Source organism: Papaver somniferum, unplaced genomic scaffold (assembly GCF_003573695.1).
Source record: "Papaver somniferum cultivar HN1 unplaced genomic scaffold, ASM357369v1 unplaced-scaffold_19, whole genome shotgun sequence".
Taxonomy (NCBI): Eukaryota; Viridiplantae; Streptophyta; class Magnoliopsida; order Ranunculales; family Papaveraceae; genus Papaver; species Papaver somniferum.
The window spans coordinates 14,118,937-14,124,936 of record NW_020628818.1 but is presented as its reverse complement, the minus strand read 5'-3'; positions in this window follow the sequence as shown (position 1 = coordinate 14,124,936).

The following is a 6,000-nucleotide window of genomic DNA, read 5'->3' as shown; positions in this document are numbered from 1 at the left end:
AATTGCGTTCTCGCCAAAGCACCCAGATGATTGCAGCTGGGATTAAACCCCAAACCAAGTTGCCTGAACTGGAGAAGAACTTGTGATCCCATCCATGAGCTAAAGAATACAATGAGTTAAAAAAACCCAAGTCCAACTGCCATCACGGAAGAGAGAGTACCAAATCTTCTGTGCAATTTTGCAGTGGATAAACAAATGTTCCTGGGATTCTTCAGTATTGCCGCATAAGATGCATGAATTATAAAGCATCATTCCCTTGTTATTCAAATTATCGATTGTATTTAACTTCCCATGAATAAGACACCAAACTAAAAACTTAACTTTAGGTGGTATTTCAGCTTTCCAGATGAAAGAAGTCGGAAAATCATCTAAAGCATCAGCTGCGACCAACTTAGAATAGAGAGATTTTACAGTGAAAATACCTGAGTTCTGAGGGATCCATCGTCTTGTATCTGGAAGAGAATCAAGCACCGGGGAGTGTCAGCAATTATCAGCAGTAGCGAAGTAAAATCCATAGTTTCGCTGTTTGATAAAGCTCTTTTGAAATCAAACACCCAGCTTCCATCTGACGTAATCATATTAGCAAGTTTTAGGTGTTTGTTTCTGCAGATTTTGTACAGACTTGGGAAAGAATCTGCAAGCATTACTTCTGTGCACCAAAGATCATTCCCAAAAGAGATGTTCCATCTAGTCCTTTTTTATCCATTTGTAATTCCACATCAAAATTTTCTTCCCATCACCAACATACCAAAGACTGTATCTTTTAATGAATTGCATCTCAGAACTTATTGATACAAGACCACTTGGCTTCTCTTATAATTTCTTCATTCTGCCATTTAATTGAGCTGAGATCTTCTTGAGCATAAACTCTGAGTCTTTTGCAGTCTCCTTTATCAATTTTTGTTGCAAATTCAACTCCTTTTCCCACCCAACTGCTTTCCTAATTGCTAGCGGCTTCTGCCTCTTCTGCAACGGCATTTGTGTGAACTCTATAGCTAGCTTTGAGAGCTGTTCCTGCGTGATTTCTCAATACTATTTTATATCCAGCAAAAAATGTGCTAGCAATCCATGAAACATCAACATTTATTTTCAGAATGTTTCCTATTGGTGCAATCCAGATATTCTTTGTAACAAAGGGTGGAGAAAGGCTAGAGATAGGACAAGAAGAAGAAAAATTCAGAATTTCAGACTTCTTAAAGTCCTTATGGATCAGACCGTCGTTTGTTTTGCTTTGAAAAGTACGTATACAACGTTCTTTCTATATGAGCCAGCATTTAGTAGCCATAACTTGTATTTCTAACTCATTTCCTTTACATGCAATCCAATTTGAGTAGTATTCCACCAGCGAAGTACTATTGTTTAGGTTTATTACCTAGACTTGGTGGGAGCATCCAAACCGATTTAGAAAAAGAACAATAAAAAAATAAATGTTTTACATTGTTACCAAACACACAGGTTGTATCTATATCATTCATGTATTGACCAAGATTTTGTTTAACAGGTAAAGCATCATGTAGGCATTTTCTTAAGAAAATGTTAATTCTTTGAGAGACCTTAATCTTCCAGAATTCTTTTCAAAAAGAGACAGTTGAAGAATCAATTATATCGGGACGTTTTAACTTATCGCACAGGTATTCAACTGAAAATTCTCCATTTTCAGTTGGCATCCATCTTAGCTTACTTAAATCTAGTGTTCCCTCTTTTGTTTTCCTCAATCTAGTGTTAAGAATTCTGTTTGCAACAGAGCTAGGGAAGTTGTTCCTCACTTTTTTTTCGTTCCACTTCAAGTTGTCAGAGTCCAGAAACTCTGAAACAAGTGTTAAATTGATGAGCTTGCCATATCCAGCAACCTCTAGACTATCATCTAATCCGCTTATCCATTTATCTGACAAGATATTGATATCTTTGCCGTTTCATACCTCCCATCTACTAAATTTATATATTGTATTGATTCCTTGTAAAATGCATTTCCACACCCAAGATGCATTGTGATGTGTCTTAGCATGAAAATTTGAGCAGTTTCTAAAGTATTTTTCTTTGAGTTCAGAGGCCCAAAGAGTTCTTAGTAATTATTAGTCTTTTTTATTTATTACTCTTCAAGCTAGCTTTGATTGCATAGCCTGATTCATTTTTCCTGCATCCTTAAATCCTAATCCCCTTTCTCAATTGAGTTACATAAGAAGGGATATGACTTAGGGTAAAAGCCTCTCTCTGAAGTGCATTGAGTTTCAGAATACTTTTCTTAGGTAGGACGAAACAACCATTTTGAAAGATTGCATACTAGACATGATAGATTTATTAATTACTAGACAACTAGGTTGAGACAGTATTATACAATTGAAACCCTGCACTCGCTGTTCCATTTTTTGAACAATCAAATCCATCGTTTTTAATTTTGGTTTATCAACGAACATTGGTGCCCCTAAGTATGAGTCTTTTAAGTTAATTTTTTTTTTTTTTTAGTAAGTTAGACATCATTTTTCGATGTTTATGATGTACTTATTACTAAAAAAAAATGGCCGATTTTTTTAAAAAAAATTATTAGTTGGTCAGAAACTTTACTAAATTGTTCAATGGTGTTTAGCAAATTTTTGCAACTATGAAGGTCAGCTTTAGTAAAAAGCAGAGAATCATCCGCAAAAAGCAGGTGGGAACTAGGTTAACTGTGTCCGGAAATTTTTATGCCATGTAATAACTTTTCTTTGAGAAGACTTTCATGCGTAGAAAAAGTAGGTAAGGAGATACTGGATCTTTTTGCCTGAGTCCCCTAAAGGGTTTAAAAGAGTTACCTGGTGAACCGTTTAATAATACAGCAATAGATGAAGTTGATATGCATTACTCTATCAGCTTGCTCCAGTCAGTACTATTGCCAAATTTTTCGCTTGTATTCATTAGGAAGGTACGATTAGCTCTGTCAAAAGCTTTTGACATGTCAATCTTAACTCCAAAATAACCATGTTTAGTTACAATTAGACTTTGGGTCTCAACTTTGTGACCAATTTTGAGTTTGGGTCTTGTGAAAATTTTAATTAGAGTTTGGGTCTCAGGACCGTCATTGACCGTCTTGACAGTTAAGAAAATTATTATAATTAAAATTAATTTATATTTACTTAACGGCGTAAGTTGTCGTCAAACATGTGAAACACACGTGTTATTTAGTATCTCCTGAAACGCATCTGACGGTGCAGAATAGATGTACACCAACGGTCTGGATTATTCATCTGTTACCTGACTGTTGCACCCAACCTCAAACGTCTGCACAAACCAGGTTTCAACCATTTTTCACACATCAACTTTACACCTGCGGACAGATTTAAGCTCACAATTTCACACATCAACATATATGTCCACAAATATAAAATGAAGAACACATGAATACAAGAACCAGAGGTAAGTTGCATTCATAAACCAAGAGTTATCAGATTCAATAGTACCCAACTTGTTTGTCACTACAACTTGTTCATATTCTCAAAAGAAAGATGACAATGTTTCGCCTTTATCCCATAGTAAGATGTCTGCAAAAGAAACTAACTTGTATGCTAAATAAAAGACTACGAAGAGCTTAAACAAGCCTGATGCATTTAGTTTTCATCATTGGACCACTGCTCTGGTGTGCCAAACCAGTCCATGAACCTCCTACTTCCCCTTCCATATGATGATGAAAATATACCTCCACCCCTTGTCACTAGGCCACCTCCTCCGCGACCCACTCTGTCACCCCCTCTGCCAGTATTGAATACCTAAAACATTGAGTAACAAGAAATTGTAAATTACAAAAAAATGAAAAGCAACAAGAAACTACAAGTTGTAAAGAATGACAAACGGGAATAAATTGAGCCTAAATGTTAACTGAGCTAGTGTTGGTTCTCTACGCAGTGTTGGCGGTTCAGCTTGTAATATACCAAAACCAACAATCTCGCCATGTCTTCTATGCACAAGCCTTACCCTTGCATTGGATCTAGATCCCCTTCCTCTTGTTCTACCACCTCTTGCATTGGTAGTAGAAACTCCTCTTCCAAAGGAAACAGTTGTAGATGTTTGAACTTGAACAACGGGTTCAACTGGTGCAGTAGAAACTCCTCTTCCGTCTCTGCTACCCCTACCACCTCTTCCTCTTTTTGCATGACCTTGTTCTGCTAGTGTAGTTGAAGTTGATGCAGTGACAACTGAAGAAGGTGCAACAGTAGTTGATGTTGGAGCTGATGTTGTTGCACCACCTCTCCTCTTTCTGGTACCACCACCTCGAGCTGATGTCGTAGTTGAATTTGATGCAGAATTTGATGCAGTAGCTGGTGTTGGTGGAGGTGGCCTAAATGCTGGATTGGGCCTCACATGAGGACCTGTGAAGGTGGCTGGAGCTGCAAAAACAATCCCAGCACAAGGCATTTTGATCATAAGCCAAATTCAAAGTAATTCAGAGCATACACAGTCAATGTCCACACATATATATTACCTTGATGTTGGTCCTCAGCAGCAGCCCCTTTACAAGTTACCCTATTATGACCATAGACATAACATTTCCCGCACATATATTTCCTATTATTCCCACCGTCATCTCTGTCCCTTCTTCTTTGACTTCTAGGTCTACCTGGTGGCCTAGAGCATTTAGGAGGTTTCACGTCCATGGGATTCTGTATAAAAATGAATAAGATATGTATAAGAGATATATATAAGATATGTCATATTAAAAAACAACATTGTTTAAGATTGTTACCACTGCCCATAAAGCTTTATCCAATAGAGGTTCAATAGAAGGAGCATATACTTTTTTGTAGGTGTCAACAGACATGTATTCATGGACGTACCTGCAAACATAAATTCAGTTGACTTAAGTAATTAGTATTCAAACAGTTGAGAGTTAAAAGCAAAATAGCTCAATTCAATGATTTCAGTAATTCAGTTTGTCACTTACTTGTCATGGTTCTTTGTTCTATGATATAAACTTGCACATATACCATGTACACATGGTACTCCACATACTTGCCATGCATTGCAGGTGCAAGTGTGCTCCTCCAGGTTCACCACCCAAGATATGTCCTTTTTTGTATCAGAGACCGACCAAAGATGCTTAGTTGACGGTTGTTTAGTGAACTCGTGGCTGAAGTACAAATGCTTCTTTACGATATCTGTCACTCTAGGGACCACACCACCATCAGGCATTTGCTCACCCACTTGTTCTCTATCAAAGAATATTCGCATCATAAGTAAATGAAATTTTTGCACCAACTTACATACAGGCATCTTCCTGTAATCCAGAATCCATGAGTTGAAGGCTTCGCAGAAGTTAGACGTAACATGCTCACACTTTGATGACCTATCAAAATAACATCTTGCCCATGTCTCAACTGGTTCTCTGTCAAACCACTCTGGTGCAGAAGGCTTTGCCTCTTTAAGTCTGTCCATCCAAAATTTATGACCTACTTCAGAGAATGACCTTGCTACTCTCCATACAATAAACTCTAGGTTCTTACCAGGATGTGATTTCTTAAAATTCTTGTAAAGATGTCTAAAAAAGTACCTATGACTGTGATTTACATCACTAAAATTTCTTGAAACACCTTCAATCAGCCCCTTTTGTCTATCACTAATGAAAGTCAGAGCCATTGGATGTTGCTTTAACTCTTCAGCCATTATACTCAGAAAATCTATCCAACTTTCTTTACACTCTGACTGACAAATGTATATCGCAATGGGAAATAAACCATTGTTGCCATCAAGAGATGTGATTGCCAACAATACACCACCATATTTACCATTTAGATGACATCCATCTAGTCCTAGTATAGGTCTATTTTTCAAAAACCCATCTAAAGACACCCTGTATGAAATACATAATGACACAAATCTCCCGGTTACAGGGTCTGTTTTCAATTTAACTATGTTCCTGCTATTCTCTCTCTTAATTTGATCACATAGAGCAGGAAGTAAAGAATAACCTTCTTCGTAACTACCCATAATTTTCTCATTACACAAATGGAAAGCATGCCATGCAGTAAAATA